This window comes from Lissotriton vulgaris, chromosome 4_1 (assembly GCF_964263255.1).
Source record: "Lissotriton vulgaris chromosome 4_1, aLisVul1.2, whole genome shotgun sequence".
In the NCBI taxonomy this organism is placed as follows: Eukaryota; Metazoa; Chordata; class Amphibia; order Caudata; family Salamandridae; genus Lissotriton; species Lissotriton vulgaris.
This window is the reverse complement of record NC_141691.1, coordinates 978,773,002-978,791,059: the sequence shown is the minus strand read 5'-3', so window position 1 is coordinate 978,791,059 and position 18,058 is coordinate 978,773,002. Positions and strand designations below refer to the sequence as shown.

The following is an 18,058-nucleotide window of genomic DNA, read 5'->3' as shown; positions in this document are numbered from 1 at the left end:
GTTTTCCAGTAGTTGAGGGAAAACAAGTACTTAGGCAAAGGGATACTTTTAATATAGTACTAAATGGGGCTGAATTGTCTGGAAGGACAGTACAACTGCCAAGAATGCCAGGTTGCTAGACATAGGCTTGCTGCATATCTGAGAGAAGTCTCTGTCCAGTCCAAGCATTTACCACATCCATGCATGCTGGGAGTTGTAGTCTTGATGTAGTTCATTTTTACCCATTGGACTATCTCTTTTGAAAACATTTGTGTTAAAGTAAAGTCTCAAAGTCTAAGGGCACTACTAAGAGTTTGGTGGTGTGGGAGTGGGAGCGCCACGCTGCCGCCCCGCTCCCACACTCCCAAACCCGTGTGCACACCGTCCGCCAGATTACACCTTTTAAAGTCACTTGCGGGCGGTTCTTCGGCGGTGCCTATGAAATAGACACCATAATGGGAATGTCAAAGGCAGTTGCTGCACACACTGGTGCAGTCCATGCTGTGCAGGTACTGGGGGCATGCACACAGGGGGGCACGACATGTGCTCCCCTGTATGCCCCACATGGCCATGAGTCAACAGGGGGGACTTTAGGACCCCTTTCTTTCCTCTCTGCCACAGTTTTCATGGAGTAGGAACCGCCATGAACACCATGGTGAAGAGGAAACTTGTAATATGCTTGGTGGGACTGCTGCAATCCCGCCAAGCATATTGCAGCCTCAGGACTGCTGCGTCACCTCCAGGGATCCCTGATCCCTGGCAGTTGCGGCAGTGCAATGACGGTCTGCGTACGCAAGTTGTAATAGGGTAGTGGGGGTGCGGCAGTGCCCGCACCCCCACTACGGCGGTCCATAGGACCACCGTAGTCCTAATCAGGCCCTAAATGGGTTATGTTTTGAGCTGAGAAGTCATGCTAACTGTACAATACTGGCCAAGGTAAGAGACTCTAGACCCAAGTGAGGATTTAAAATCCAAAGCCCTTTGTGAATCACAGGTGTTGTTCCCTGCAGTCACTCCAGTTTTTCATTACTGTCACTTGCTCTGTGCTAATTGTGCAGTAATGACCTGAATGTATGCTTGTAACAGTTACATAGATATGTTTGAAGGTCTTTCATGCTGGACAACAGCCGATATTATTTGGCACTGTTCATTTATTATCTATTTCGCACAATGCACTAAGGGACAGGAAGTGGTTCAAAGACTGTTTATGACACAACGTAAAAAAGAAACGGAAGGGACGCAGAGAACCGTTAACATGCACTAAAGATTCGGACTTCAATGTCAAATGTAGATCACCATGCACAAAGCTTAGCAGATTTTTAGGCTGATTGCGGACTATGTAAGCAATTCCCATTTTGATCAATTGTATTGAAATGTTTTCATATAGATATCTTAAATGTTTGGCACTGTTCAGGACCTCTAGGAAATCGGTGACAGTTACAGATTTCTAGGAGTAATAAAAGAGAGCATTTCTGCATCTGGAATTGTAAGTAGTGTAACATTTGTGATGCAGAATTGGAAGAAAATGTACATCTTAACATGTGACTTTTGATTTGTTTCTCCTCAAGTAAGCTATAGTTCTTCACTCAGAAAACCCTTCCACCAGCTCTCCAAGAAATGTACTCTCCCCCCCCTGCTTTTGTAGCAAGTAAGGGTGGCTGTTTCCAGGGTAGAAAGCTATCTTCAATTTGGTGAATTTGGAATGTTCTTCACCCCCGCTCCCGTTCCCATGTCCAACCAGCAAGGAATGCACAAGAAACCTGCCCACAACTCAAACAGTGGGTATGTTATTGCAGACATTCCATCATCTGTTTTTCCTGATTCTTTGAATCCGTGAAATCTGTTTACTCTCGCAGATATATATTTTTGATCTCCTAAATTCAGTTTAGGTGCACAAAACAAGCAAGAATCTGCCCATTTGGTTTTGAGGTACTAATAGTGTTGTGTCAGTTGGTTATTCTGTGTTAGCTTGAGATACTTGTGAGCAGTACTTAATTTGAGCCAGTGGTTATAGGTGGAGTCCACGACACTCATTTTTGGGAACGCCCTTATTTTTCCTCATCAGATTTGACCCAGACCACGAGAGAAAAACACAAAAGGGGGAAAGAATGATAAAGGCGGGACAATGGTGCCACAGAAAATGGGAAGACCCTCAAAGAGTGAAATATAGGGGCGTGGGAGTGGATAAAAGAGGCATGGGATAGAATCAAGACTGCCCAGCCTTTGTATTGAGCAGCCTGACATTCGATAGCACCAGCTGTAGGCTTTTGAGCAGTGGTGGCTGGCATCTATGGGCACTGGTGGGACGGGCAAATGATTGGTCGGTAAAAATAACAAGAATTTACAATGTCAAGTCAAGTCAGAGAATTTATATAGCGCACTACATACCCAGAGGGTCTCAAGGCGCTAAGGAGGGGGAGGAGGATTACTCGTCAAATATCCACGTTTTAAGTTGCTTTCTGAAAGCTAGGTGGTTCTGGGTAAGGCGAAGGTAAGTGGGGAGTGAGTTCCATGTTTTAGCAGCCAGGTAAGAGAAGGATCTGCCTCCCATGGTGGTCTTGTTGATGCGAGGTACAGTGGCGAGGGCTTGGCTGGAGGAACGTAGTTGGCGGGAGGGGGTGTAGAAGGACAGTCTTGAGTTGAGGCATTCTGGTCCGATGTCGTAGAGTGATTTGTGTGCGTGGGTTAGCAGTCGGAAAGTGATTCTCTTATTGACGGGTAGCCAGTGGAGGTCTTTCAGGTGACCAGAGATGTGTTCGTTGCGTGGGATGTCTAATATGATTCTGGCTGAGGCGTTTTGGGTTCGTTGGAGTTTCTTTTGGAGTTTAGCGGTAGTGCCTGCGTAGAGGGTGTTTCCGTAGTCCAGTCGGCTCGTGACCAGAGCATGGGTGACTGTTTTTCTGGTTTCGGTGGGGATCCAGCGAAATGTTTTTTTGAGCATGCGAAGGATGTTGAAGCAGGATGAGGATACGGCGCTGACTTGTCTGTTCATTGAAAGTGAAGAATCCAGGATAACGCCTAGGTTCCGTGCGTGGTCTGTCGGGATGGGTGCTTTTCCAAGGGCTTCCGGCCACCAAGAGTCGTCCCATGCAGAGGGGGATGTACCTAGGATGAGGACTTCTGTTTTATCTGAGTTCAGTTTCAGACGGCTGTGTTTCATCCATTCAGCAACTTCTTTCATTCCTTCGTGTAGGTTAGTTTTGGCGGTGCTGGGGTCCTTGGTGAGAGAAAGGATCAGTTGAGTGTCATCTGCGTAAGAGATGATGTTGAGGTTGTGTTGGTGGGCGATGATCGCGAGGGGGCTCATGTATACTATGAAGAGGGTGGGGCTGAGAGAGGATCCTTGTGGTACGCCACAGATGACTTCGGTGGCATCGGATTTGAATGGTGGAAGGCGGACTCTCTGGGTTCTTCCGGTGAGGAACGAGGTGATCCATTCAAGTGCTTTTCCATGAATTCCGATGTTGCTGAGGCGTTGTAAAAGGGTGCTGTGGCAGACTGAGTCGAATGCTGCAGAGAGGTCGAGGAGGATGAGGGCGACTGTGTCTCCATTGTCCAGTAGAGTTCGAATGTCGTCTGTTGCTGCGATGAGGGCTGTCTCAGTGCTGTGTTTTGCTCGGAAGCCAGATTGTGAGGAGTCGAGGGATTTGTTGGCTTCGAGGAAAGCGGCGAGTTGGTTGTTGACAGCTTTCTCGATTACTTTGGCCGGGAAAGGAAGGAGCGAGATGGGGCGGTAATTTTTGAGTTCGGTGGGGTCCGCTGTGGGTTTTTTCAGAAGGGCGGTGAGTTCAGCGTGTTTCCAGTTTTCCGGAAAGGTGGCGGAGTTGAAGGAGCAGTTGATGACGTCTCGGAGGTGCGGTGCTATGACAGAGTCTGCTTTGTTGAAGATGTGGTGAGGGCATGGGTCTGTGGGGGATCCTGAGTGGATGGAGTTCATCAGGCGGATGGTGTCCTCAGTGGAGATTGGGTTCCAGTCGTTAAGGGTGTTCGCGGGGGAGAGTGTTCAGCGTGTGGTTGGGTGGGTTGGGCTCCGGGTTGGTTGTCGAAGCTGTTGTGGATGTCTGCAATCTTGTTGTGGAAGAATGAGGCTAGGGAGTCGCAGAGGGCTTGAGAGGGGGTGATGTCGTTGGAGTTGGCCGAGGGATTGGAAAACTCCTTGACGATGTTGAAAAGTTCCTTGCTGTTGTGGGCGTTGTTGTCAAGTCGATCCTTGAAAGCTGTTTTCTTGGCCTTTCGGATTAGTTGGTGGTGAGTGCGGGTGGCGTTTTTGAAGGCGTCCTTGGTGCTGGTGGTTGGGTCTTTTTTCCAAGCTTTTTTAAGGGTGCGGCAGAGTTTCTTGGACTTCTTAAGATCATCGTTGAACCATGAGGCCTTCTTGTTGCCAGGTTTGCTTTGACGTTTTTTCAGTGGTGCTAAATATGTATTTAGCTATGTAGCACATTAGCCTGGGTACTAAAACATCTACTGTTCTTAAACATGGAGAGAAACTTAGCACCAAACTGCTTGACATGCCAGGTATGGGAACACATGGAGAGAAATATTGCCTTTCAGCGGGAAACGGTATAGTCTAAAGCTTTGTTTTTAATATAAAGTCAGGGCTTTCGGTGGTCATATCACTGAGAAAACAAGATAAAAAAAAATATTATTGTCTATGGGTGCATGTGGAAGACAATCTCTGTGGACTGGAATCTAGTGAATGCTAAAGTGATTCTGGTGTTTTACTGACCTCTGCTGGTCATTTCCTATCATGAAAGTTAAATAGAGGTAGTTGCCAGAAAAATAAAAAAAAGAAAGTCCCTCAGCAGAAAGCAATTCTGGTATTTTACTGACCTCTGCTGGTCGTTTTCTATCAAGACAGTTAAATAAAGGCAATTATACAGAAAAAAAGTCCCTAAGCGAAAGCAGACAAGTCCTAGGGCTGATCTCCAGAGCCCACAAAGTACATACACATATAAGTATATAATAAGTATATACTAAACCAAGAGAGTCTGGCAGATGTACCCCGGAAGAGTTTGAAAGAAAAATACTGGGGAGTAACATCATTGCACATCTTGGGTAAAGCAGAGGGCTGATTGACTTCTGAATTTGTAAATTTTAAATCGACTCCCTGCTTTGAGGAAACATTCGATGAAATTGTACCCTCTTTGGCCCGAAAATTATTCTTCCAATTTTGGTATAAGAAATTACCTACAACATTTTTTAGTAAAAGCTGCCGAAAAGATGTCCCTAGCGAAGTCCTTTGTCCGGCATGTAATGTTACCCAAGAATCCATTGTCCATCTTTTATTTTTTTGCCCTAACTACAAACTCCTTTGGACAAAATGGATATTACCACTTTGTAAGTTAGTGGGCAGGGGTCACTATCTGGAAGTCCTAAGAATCTTGTGCACTGATACTCGTAGAGTAGTAGTTTTTAATCTTTCCAGATTTTGGTACGCGTTACGGATAAAATGTTTGAAATGCACTTAATGATACATTGTACTTTCCATATCAACTTGACTTCAAATATAGCTTTGGACATGTATTTTGCTAACTATTCTCTGATCTACTCCATTTTTATTTTTAACTTATGTGATTTTATTTTAAAATCTTTTCAATCTATGTTTTTAATGAATAATTTTTCTTGTTCTATTGTATTCTGTGCTGTGTTTCTTTAAGATCCACTTATACATACAAGGGTTGAGGCAAAGAGACCTGCACCTGTTATAGTCTAGTCCAGTTGCTGCATTACGTTTGCTGATCGAGTTTCTTAGGCTACCATGCCTTTTCTGTCTCTTCAGGATACAAATCTGAATTGACAGATCATCTAAATTGTGGTTGAACTAAGGGACCTTCCTATTTGTAATAATTCCATTAAGACAGTTTTATAAGCCCTGAAGAAGTCTCATTTATGAGACGAAATGCGTTGGCTAAAAAAGAGGCTAAAAAAAGAAAAATCTGCTGTAACATTGGATCGTTTTTTGTCTACTGTTGAATACTACAATAAAGAATTGAAAGCAAACCACATTCAAGTACGGACCTGTTCATTTGGAAACAACTTTATTTTTTGACTGAAGGATACTAGAGACTATGGTGCTGATTCCACATTTTGTTTTCTTTAAGATCCATTGTGATCGAAATTAAGAATATGATGATGATATACTAAAGTATATACAAGAGGTCTTGAATGCTCGACCTAAAAAAACACTTACCTGCAACACTTCCAACCCCGACCCCTTCTTAGCTACATGTCTTCCTCTTGCTGCGCGAGTCCTTGAGAAGTGTCATAACCAATCGTGGCGCTGCTCTCATGCTGAGAGAACATTGCCCTGATTGGAGGGTGCAGACTTACGCGCAAGGACACTGGAGCTCTGCACTTACTCTAACCCAGCTGGGGTCGAGGTTTCAAAGTGGGCATGTGTGGCTGGCAGTAGCAAGACGGCCGGCCAAAAAGACGTGCACTTTGAAAAGTGCCGAGGCAGCCCATCCTCCTCCCTGCTGCCGTCACTCGGCAGCAGCCCGCCCCCATTCTGACGCAAGGTCATATTTAAAAATAAAATGATAATAAAACAACTTTATTACCATTATATTTTTCAATTCGGGTGCATGGAAGGGCATTTTAACCAGTGGGGCGACGCTCCCCCGCTCAAACGGAGGGGCCGCTTCTGCGCAAAACTCTAGGTACTTCTACAAATGAAAGAACTGCTTGCTAGGTACTAGAGCCAGGTTTGTGTTTCTTAAATTAATACTCGTGAATTATACTTTGTATCTGTGAAGAACAGTTGTTGTCTAAGAATTGTATGCAGCTGTTAGATTGCAAAACACCTGCTCGAGGTGATGGTATACAGATGTTCAGCAGCCAATGAAAGCAAAAGAAAATGAGAGTTTCTAAAAGAAAATACTTCGCCAAGGTCTGTTTAGAAATGTAATTACATAGTTGCACCACCTAGCGTGATTACTTAGTATTCATTAGCTCCTTAGTTCAAACATACATTTTCATGATGCTAATGTTGTCAAATGTGTGCTCGATGCATTTCTTCGTGTTGACAGACAGAACACCATTTGACTTTAAGAATTCATCCCTCTGACACTGTTTTCATTTGCTTATTAAGGAAGCAGGATGAAGGCAATTAACGTTTTCTTGTATACATAAATGAACAACAACACACAGGACACCGAAAAGAACTATTTGACTAGTTGATAGGATCACATCCAATCCGGTCTACTGCACGGCACTCTATACAGTCCATTACCTTTCTTTTTATATTGTGACCTGTCCCTGCTGCACAAAGACATTACAACACCAAATATCAGTGTGATACAATATGGTTTCTTTTTAGACAACCATTGGCGTGGTAAAGCACACCTCATTTTTACTGAGCAAATCCTCTGCCCTCACTTGGAGCTCCTAGAATCATTTCTCACAATGTGAGACAGTTGAGTTGATTTTGGTAAGAGGAACTTAAGACTCTATTGAAGAAGACCAGATAGTGCAGTGAAAGTGACACTCTGCTTATAGTCACCAACTTCTTCAACAGCATCCACCTTCTTTGCAACCCTGAGAAATGTAGCCTTCTAGTGCCAGGGCTCTCTTCAGGAGCCCACTGCACTTTGTAGCACATGCTGCTCCTGCCAGCGCCGCCAATTATAGTAACAACACAAGTACTAACATTCACACTCCTACGAATGTGACAGTTTGGACTATTTCAGTCCCCCAAAGCTATAAGAATGGCTAGGATGGGAGGTAATATTCATTTTTGTTTTTTTGATTATCAATTTTATTAGCATTTTTAAAGGCAAACGAAATGACAGCACACAGCTTGCACTGTAAGTCAGAAGCCATCTTCAATAGACAGTAGAATCAGGGCTCACGCAGACCCTGGGTCGGCAGGTCCTTGATGATATCCTGCTTCTTCGTCTGGGCATGTTTGATGGCTTGGACGGCTCTAGGGCAGACAAACACTTTCTGGGTACGGCGGTCACGGTGGCCAAGCAAGATACTGCGGTGGCCTGGGCTCAGGTCAGCCCCCCTACCCTGCGAAAGTGGCACCGGGGAGTGGACTGGTGCGCAGCCCCGGAGGAACCCCTCTTCGAGGCTCGTGGCTGTCCAGCGAAGTTCCACAAGGTTTGGGGCAAATGGTTGAATCTACTGTTTTAACCTACTAGCACTGGCGCTCCCATGTAATACTGTACTGCTTCTCAGCCGGGAGGACGTGCTTGAATACTCCTACTGTGATTGTGGATTCCACCCCGGAGCAGTATGGGGCATGGCCCGAGCACAACCAGACCATATGGTAAAAGTCAGCCGGAGCCCGGCCACATCACGTGCAGCCCGGGGCGGGGGCATTCACGCCCTGTGTATGCACTTGGGAGTAAGATAGGCAGTGTGAAGGTAATAGAGTTGAATGAGACGGAGTTTGGAGGCAGTGGTAAGGGTTTGGGAGCCATAAGGGCATTGTGCCAATCCGCCTTCCCTAGGGGGCCCAGCCATCCCTCCCAGTGGATCCGCCTTCTCTAGGGGGCCCAGCCATCCCTCCCAGCGGATCTGCAGCGAGTCTAAAGTGGTGAGGCCATTGTTCACAGGGGAGCGGTATATCCGCAACACTCCTCCTCTTTCCAAATTTTCCATCATAACCTGTGCTTCCAACGGGCTAAACTCGGGCAGTGACGTACCTAATGGGATATGCACAGTGATGGTGTAACGGGGCTGTAAGTTCTTATAGAATTGGGAGGTGTGAAGGGTATAGCGCAGCTGTAGGATGGGGAAGGCCCGGATGTGATCCCCACCCACACATCCCCAAGGAGGGAGATCCTGACGTGATCTCACTGCTAGAAGCCTAAGAGGGTCGACTCTGCATGCAACCACGCGCCTTGCCACAGAGGTGTGCGTTGAGTGAGTCGCTTGTCCCAGCACGTGTATTGCACGGCGGAGCACCAGGCCACCAGGACCCCTCTGGTGATTGGTGGCATCGCCTGTGGTATAGGAGCCCCGTATAAGTAGGCTTGAATTCGTGGGAAGTCCGTGTTTCTAAGTTCAGTCCAATAGGCCAGGTCCGACCACCATCCGGTGAACCAGTTGTGGAATTCATTTTTATTGTATGTTGAGTCAATAATTAACTGTTGTTGTGGTCCTCTTTAAATTAGCCAGAGAGCGCCACCTTGTGGTAGACTGTCACAGGCCCAGGTGCTGACAATTAATTACCAGTGCCGAGCACCGCAAACCACGAGCTAAAATTAAGCACTTTAGCCTTCCTTCTTGAATATATTATGTACTTATTTCTGACTTCTGGTCATCCTACTCGGGGAACAAGTGTACCCCAAGCACATCTCAAAATCACCATACCATAAAATTCATAGTTACAGGCATCTTGTTGTTATGCCTTGTTAAATTCACTCTTTATTGGATATGGTGCCGATTTTAATTGCCTTCTAAAAGTCGAAGTTATGTATTCATGTCTGACTCACCTTCTTGATGTGACCAACTAATAGGGTTTATAATAGTGACGGCATATGATGGCCACTCTAAAGTGAGTTGTCAGCTGTCACTTCCATAAAACGCGCTCTTGCTAGTATTTTTAATGGTACACATGGTATCCGCATTGTAATAATGAAAGTGTGAGTTAAACCTGCTGCGCTTAGTGTGCGTGCTGATATCTCTGGTTGTCCTTAACACAAGAAGCTGTCTTATCGGCCCGAGGTCAATCTGGGTGCTAGAAAAACGATTTTAAATAGAACTGCACAAGAGGCATAGTTAGCCGGGACACTGCATTTATTCCCGCCAAGCATAAGTGTATTCTCGTTGTTCCTGGTGCACAAAGATGTTTGAACATAGGGTGCGTTTCTCTTCTGATGTCTGCAAGATTACACTAGAGGAGATGGGCTGTCTACAACATCTGAAAGAAACACGTTAGTGTTAGATTCCTTACCTTAGAATATCCCCAGGCGTCAGTCTGGATCCGGAAACTTTTGCGTAGCAGTACCCCTGCGCGTCGGTAGGCGTCGTCTGCAGGCGTCCCCTGCGGCTCCGCGTCCGTCGTCTGCGTCGTGCGCCGTGATGACGTTGCTGGAGTATATAGACGCCGCCTCCGTGCGCTGGCGTCAGCTCTTCTTTTTTCCGCGCCAGCAAGCGCAGATCCGAAGAGCAGTACTCCGGTCTTTTGACCAACTTTGTTATAACTTCTATCTCTTTTTGGTGCCTGGTAGGATGCCCGGTTTCAAGAATTGTGACGGGTGTGACCGCACGATGTCGGTCACGGACCATCACCGACTCTGTCTCCGGTGCCTGGGCCCCGACCACGACGTGGACGCCTGCGTCGACTGCCAGGCTCTCACTAACAAGGCTAGACGGGAGCGGTCCCGCAAGCTGCTTGAGCTCCGGGTGTCGGCCCCGCGTCGGGAGCGGTCTCGGTCCGGCCGGAGGTCCAGGGAGCGTTCGAGGGAGCGGTCGCGGAGCCGCGCAGAGTGCTCCGGAAGTCGTCACCATTCGTCGGGCTCATCGGGTAAGAAACACAAGAAGTCGGGGCGTCGTCATCGTACCCCCGACTCCCCCCGACGCTCGCGCGACGCGGCCGGGGGTTCGGGTGAACCCAACTCCGCGGCTCCGCGAGAGTCGCCGGCGCGGCCTGCCCCATACCCTCCGGTCCCTGGGCACGGTGCGACGCCTGAGGAGATTGAGGCGTTCTTCATGGCCATGAGGTCGCTCAGTTCTCCGACGGGGCCTACGGTGCCTTCGGGCCCAGTGCTACCGTCCGGGGGCCCTGGCGGGTCGGGTGTCCCTGGCTCGACGCCATCGGGTGCTTCGGCCCCGGTGCCGCCGACGGCTCCGACGCCGGCGCCGCAAGGGCCTTCGGGGTCGACGCCGACTGGCCTGCCGGCTGGTTCGGCGCCGATTCCATCTGGGTTACCCCCGACGCCGCCCCCGCGCGGCGCCGGTTCTCCTGTGCCGGCTTCGGCCGGCGCCGGCTCCGGGCGGCGCCGTCCCCATTCCTTCCCCGAATCCGGACGCGGAGTCGGACCGGCGTCGATCGACGCCGGGCTCGACGCCGATGGGGCCTGTGAACCCCGAGGAGCCGGTCTACATCGTTGACTCAGAGTATGGAGATGATGAAGAGTACGGGGAAGGTTGGGAGGGGTCTGAGGACCCTCTGTCACGTGAGTGCCAGTATGACCCGGACTGGACAGGTGATTTGGGGGATGCCAGTGGTCTGGACGACTCTCCTAACCCTGGTTTTGTCTCTCCTCCTTCCGTGGAGTCGGTGGAGGGAGCTGCATATTCAGTGGTGCTGATGAGGGCTGCCAAGGCCTTACACCTTGAGCTCCCCGTCGCGGCCGTGAGGCCTAACATCCTCACTGAGGTCTTCAAACCGCAGTCATGCCCACAGGAGCCACTGCTGCTGTTTAACGAAGCCTTGGCAGACGTTCTGTTGGGCACGTGGTCCAGGTCCGCTTCAGGTTCGCCTGTTGATCGGAACGTGGCCAGACGCCACCGTCCTTGTCCGGACGACCCCAAATTCCTGTCCGCCCATCCCACTCCCGAGAGTCTGGTGATCCAGGCCTCTACCTCCCAGACCGCATTCCCGTCGGCCCTGCTCGATCGGGAATCCAAGAGGTATGACCAGTATGGTAAGAAGGTCTTCTCGTCCCTGAGTCTGGGACTGCGGTCTTGCAACACCGCATGCCTCTTGGGCCGCTACACCCACTCTGTGTGGGACACGGTCGCGGAAGTGCTGCCAGAATGCCCCATGGAGGTGCGGGCGAAGCTCGGCAAGGCTGTGGCTGAGGGCCGAGACGCAGCTAAATATTCCATACGGTGTGGTCTTGATACGACCGACTCGCTGGGCAGAGCTATGTCAACAACGGTGGCGATTCGTCGCCACGCCTGGCTGAGATCCGCCAACTTTTCGGCAGACGTCCAAAATGCCTTGATGGACATGCCGTTCGATGGCTGTCGCCTCTTTGGTGACAAGGCGGACCACGCGCTGGAACGCTTCAAGGACTCCAGGGTCACGGCCAAGTCCTTGGGTCTTTCGACCCAGCGCCAGCAAACGGGTTCGTTTCGCCCCTTTCGTGGCCAAGGAAGGGGCGTCCCCACACGTGCTGCCAGCCACGCACCGCAACAATCTTTTCAACGCGGTGGCGGCCGTGGAAACCGCCGTGGAGGCGGTCGGGGTCAACGGCGGGGTCAGGCCACACCTCCCCCCGCAGCATCTGCCTCCAAATCCTCCTAGTCCGTGCTTTCGGCCCCATGTGACGCCAGTGGGTGGCAGGGTTCGCCATCACCACGCTCACTGGCGCACAATTACATCAGACAGGTGGGTGCTGCAACTCGTCCGAAGGGGCTACTCCCTCCCCTTCGAGACTGCTCCTCCAGCCATGCCACCGCAGAACCACCGTGTGTCGGGGGACCACTTGACACTTCTGCAGGAGGAAGTTACGGCCCTCTTGGCCAAGGGGGCCATCGAGTGCGTTCCTGGGCCAGAAGTAGGGCGTGGTTGCTATTCCCACTACTTTCTGGTACCCAAGAAGGACAAGGGGGGCCTACGTCCTATCTTGGATCTAAGGTACGTCAACGGCTTCCTCCGGAAGGAGAAGTTCAAGATGTTGACGTTAGCTCAGGTCTTGGCTGCTCTAGACCCACAAGACTGGATGGTAGCGTTGGACTTGCAGGATGCGTATTTTCACATCCCCGTCCTGCCGGCCCACTGGCGTTACCTGCGGTTCACGGTAGGCCAGGAGCACTTTCAGTTTATCGTGCTTCCTTTCGGCCTTACCAGCGCCCCACGGGTGTTAACAAAGGTGATGGCGGTGGTCGCAGCCCATCTGCGCAGGTTAGGGGTTGCAGTCTTCCCCTACCTAGACGACTGGTTGTTGAAGGCGGGCTCGCCCCAGACAGTCGTCCACCACCTTCAGATGACGGCAGACCTCTTGCACGACCTGGGGTTCTCCATCAATGTGCCGAAATCACACCTGTGTCCCTCTCAAAAGCTCCTTTTCATCGGAGCGGTTCTGGACTCGGCGCAGTTTCGGGTTTATCCTCCGGAACGGCGGGTCCGGGATATACAGGCTTTGATTCCCATCTTTCAGCCGCTATCCCGGGTTTCGGTCAGGTTGACGCTGCGGCTGCTGGGACTGATGGCTTCCTGCATCTTTCTGGTGCATCACGCCCGGTGGCGGATGCGGGCTCTGCAGTGGGACCTGAAGTTTCAGTGGGCCCAGCATCAGGGCAACTTGTCCGACCACGTCTTGATCTCGGAGGGCACTGCGAGACAACTGCAGTGGTGGCTTACGCACCGCGATTGGGTCAGAGGCAGATCCCTCTCCCTTCCCCAACCGGAGCACGTTGTCGTGACGGACGCGTCCCTCCAGGGCTGGGGTGGCCACTTGGGAGAGGCAGAGATCAGAGGCATCTGGTCTCCGGCGGAGTCCCGGCTCCATATCAACCTGTTGGAGCTGCGGGCGATTCGTCTAGCACTGAAGGCATTCCTCCCCTTTGTCAACGGGAGTGTAGTGCAGGTGTTCACCGACAACACCACCGCCATGTGGTACTGCAACAAACAGGGCGGAGTGGGGTCATGGACCCTTTGCCAGGAGGCTCTGTGCCTCTGGCAGTGGCTGGAACGTCAGGGCGTGACTTTGACGGTTCAACACCTGGCAGGCTCTCTGAACGCCAGGGCGGACGAACTCAGCCGTCGGTGCTCGATGGATCACGAATGGCGTCTGAACTCGGACGTGGCGCAAGGCATCTTTCTGCAATGGGGAGAGCCTTGGTTAGATCTATTCGCCACAGAAGAGAACGCGCAATGTCATCAGTTCTGCGCGTTGGAGTTTCCAAGACGGCACTCGCACGGCGACGCCTTTCGGCGCGAGTGGAGTTGGGGTCTGTTATACGCCTTTCCGCCTATACCACTTCTGCCCAGAGTGCTGAAGAAGATCAGGCGCGACCGGGCCCAAGTTATCCTTGTGGCTCCGGACTGGGCTCGAAGGTACTGGTATCCCGAGCTACTCAGCATGTCAGTCGGTCCCCCGATCCGCCTGCCCCTTCAGGAGGACCTTCTGTCACAGCAGCAGGGGACGGTCCTCCACCCGAACCTGTCCAGTCTCCCCCTCCATGCTTGGAGATTGAGCGGCGGCAGTTGAGGCCATTTGACTTGCCTCCTGAAGTCTGTGACGTAATTCTGGCAGCCAGGCGTCCCTCCACTAAGTCGGTATACGCCTGTCGGTGGAACAGATTTGTGGCATGGTGCACAGCAAAGGCTGTGGATCCTCTTTCTGCCCCTCTTTCCGAGGTTCTTCTGTTTCTTCTTTCTCTTGCCCAGCAGGGCTCTGCTCTGGGCACTATCAAGGGCTACCTTTCTGCCCTTTCGGCCTTTCTGAGGCTTCCTGATCAGCCTTCTTTGTTCAAGTCCCCGATTGTAACGAGATTCTTGAAGGGCATCACACACATGTATCCACCTGTTCCGTTTGTGATGCCTCAGTGGGACTTGAACCTGGTTCTTACCTTTCTGATGTGTGCTCCCTTTGAGCCCCTTCATTCTTGTCCTCTTCGTCTCCTGACTTTGAAGACGGCTTTCCTGGTTGCCATCACCTCTGCCAGGAGAGTGAGTGAGCTCCAGGCCCTTTCTGTCCAACCTCCTTTCCTGTCCATTCATCCTGACAAGGTGGTTCTAAGGACTAGACCTTCTTTCCTGCCCAAAGTAGTTTCTGCTTTTCACATCGGGCAGTCCATCACCCTCCCCTCCTTCTTCCCGCCTCCGCATCCTTCAAAGGATGAAGAGCGGCTCCATCGTCTGGACCCAAAACGTGCGCTTTCATTTTATATGGATCGCACACGCCAGTTCCGGGTGGATGACCAACTGTTTGTTGGCTACGTGAGTGCGAAGAAGGGACGGGCGGTGTGTAAACGAACCATCTCTCGGTGGGTCGTTCTGTGCATCAAAGCGTGCTACTCTTTGGCTCGGAAGGAGCCTCCTGTTGGGCTGAGGGCCCATTCCACTTGGGCCACGGCTGCTACTACTGCCCTGGGCCGGGGAGTCCCTTTGCAGGACATTTGCCAGGCGGCTACGTGGGCCTCGCTGCATACATTTGCGAGGCACTACTGCCTGGACAGTCAAGTCCGGAGGGATGGCTTCTTTGGCCGTTCTGTCCTCCAGGACTTTCTGGTGTAGGAATGTATTGGTTCGCAGACCCACCACCGGGGTTGGTATTCCTGGGGTATCTATTCTAAGGTAAGGAATCTAACACTAACGTGTTTCTTTCAGATGAACAAGTTACTTACCTTCGGTAACGATATATCTGTAAGAAACATTAGTTAGTGTTAGATTCCTTACCGAACCCACCCATCCTCCCCGTTCTGCGAACTGATACCTAGGGTTAAGGACATCCCTTTCAGGGCCCTAGTTTCAAATGGCACCAGTGTTGGTTCTCTCATGGCTCTGCGTTTTCTGGCCCGGAAAAGCTGTGTACAAAGAACTGACGTCAGCGCGCGGAGGCGGCGTCTATATACTCCAGCGACGTCATCACGGCGCACGACGCCGACGACGGACGCGGAGCCGCAGGGGACGCCTGCAGACGACGCCTACCGACGCCCAGGGGTACTGCTACGCAAAAGTTTCCGGATCCAGACTGACGCCTGGGGATATTCTAAGGTAAGGAATCTAACACTAACTAATGTTTCTTACAGATATATCGTTACCGAAGGTAAGTAACTTGTTATTAAAGTTCAAAGTTACAGCTCTAAGTTGGGAAATTGGGGGATTTCCTTCCTTTCACTCTTGGATCCATGAAGTAAGAAGGTATGATTGACATAGGGTGCCTACGCCATCTTTTGCGTTCTTTGGGCCACACAACAGAACATTTTTTGCTCTTATAGGGCTATAACAGTGCATTTCAGATATACCAACATGTTCAGAATATTGACATTTTTTTTATTAGTGAATGCTTTTCTTGCCAGCTTCATTTGTGGACTGGAAGGGTTGTGCTCCCATCCCCATTAAAAGCATTTTAACATCTCAGATACTTTAGAATCCCTTCTGCTGTTGTGTCTTTCAAAAATCCCCTCTAATTAATCAATTAAGCCTACCTCTTACAACCAATCTGCTTGGATTAGCAGCCCCTATGTTGACAGACACGAGACTGCTCTGTATTCACACCAGCTGTCTCTTTACAAATCTGAGTCTCCTACCTTGCCTTCTGCAAGGGAAGGCCGGATTTCAGTTTCGACTTTCAGTGGAGCCATAAGAAGAAACTGCAAGGCCTCATACGGTTACTCTGCTGAACTAATGAGCACATATAAATAATTGTCCTTTGACATGTTCCAGGATATTGCAGAAGCGTTCTTTTCTGTATGAAATCACAGATCATCACATACGGTTGAAAGTTAAGTGTGTTGAATTTCAATATATTGCCACTTCTTGATGTTTATGGTGGTGTATTGTTTCTCATGTCAGTATGTTTGCACCAATCCCAAAGGCCTAATATGGAAATTGATTTGAGAGGTTGGGCAGGTGGCAAAATAATCCTTTTGGTCTTTGCAGTTAATAATCAATCGTGGTTACTTAATATCTTGACCTCACGCTAGCAGGTAATCTTTAAGGCCTGTAAGCCTTCATATCGCCAGTAGAAAGTGTTCTAATCAACTCCCTATATTGAGTTTTAAGGGTTGTGTGCATTTTTGTGTGAATGCAGATTTGTCATGACATTGTGTTAGACAGGGGATCAATAATTATGGCGGAGAATTCCCGCCTGATCAGTTAAGGCCATGTTAAATGCAAATGTTTTATTGACAATGCCATTGCAGAGCTTCATGCACAAAGGAGTTAGTGTACCGTGGGTACTCATAAAATGGAGGAGGGCATAAATGTCCACGATTATGTAGTAATTGAAAAAACGGTGGTTAAGGAAATGTTACAGTTAAAACTAACAAAAATTGTCTGTGCTCTAAATCAAATTATGTGACTCCATGAGAATTGTAACGGTTGCCTCTGTGTACAGCACTTTTTCAAATGTCATGTAGTAGGACATTTTACTAAGATGATAAGAGCTGGCACATTTTTCAGCCAAGAATAACATTAAAGAGACAATGTTCTTGTTTGCCACGTACTGTTTTTGTCCTCCCTTGTTAAGTAAGCTTCACTAAGTTAGAACAATGCAACATCACTAGCACCTCAGGACCCCACAATTTATTTAAAGAACATCTAGAAATTGCAGATTGGCCCGCTTGTCCATGCAGAACATATTACTCATGTGGTGTCGGTGCCAAGTTTCGAATTCGCCCTCTCTTTCTCTCACACACACTTCACTTCCGTCTGTACCCTTCTTTCACTATTCATATAGTTATTCCCCTGTTCCTTTATGCCACTCACAGCCATCCATATCTTAAAGGATTTTGAAGTAATTGAAATGTGACTTTAGACCTCGTTTACAAAGTACAGGCAATAAAGCAACCATATATTGATTTCTCTGGAATGCAAGTTAAGTGCTTATAGAATTGCCACTTACCGGTAGTGCTTCATTATATCCAACTGAAAGTTTTTTTTGCTATTTGGTAACTTAGAATGCCTGTAGCAAACCTCATAAAACTTGATCATTGTATTACTCCGTGGCATTGGCTAGTTGAGCCTACATGTATTTGCAAAGTGATAGGGCCTCTGTTTTCTAAAGCTAATCTAATTAGGAATAGGATTTCTACTTTTCTCATCCACCCCCTACATCCCCAATTCTCACTCTTCCCCAATCCAAAGCTGCATGGCCTGTTGTTTTGGAAGTAAGAGTTACACCATTCCTGGATACGATTGTTGAATCAGCTGGTTTCATATTGGACAGCAAACCTCACTTTGGTTTGCACATAAATTCCTAAAAGATCAGATTCAATTAGGAATCTTGTTCTTCTAAGCTATGAAGTAAGCCTAATGGTTAAGACCCTTTTACTGTTTCAGCTGTACTGTGGAAAAGCCCTCCTCCCATGCATCGCAAAAACCCTTTACCTTGTTGCAAGCAATCTGGTGTATGCAGCAGCAGTGGTGATGAATCTCAGTATCCGTCTCTGCAATCTTACTGGTACTTTTCACATTACATTGTTTCCCAATTGAAGCTTGTTGTTTCTT

The 18,058-nt window shown here is 49.2% G+C and overlaps 1 protein-coding gene across 2 annotated transcripts in view; it reads left to right on the top strand.

Moving 5' to 3' along the window:
• The window catches only part of ZNF407 (zinc finger protein 407), a 1,778,346-nt gene that overhangs the window by 669,482 nt on the left and 1,090,806 nt on the right, over positions 1-18,058 (top strand). The gene's annotated exons all lie outside the window — the stretch shown is intronic.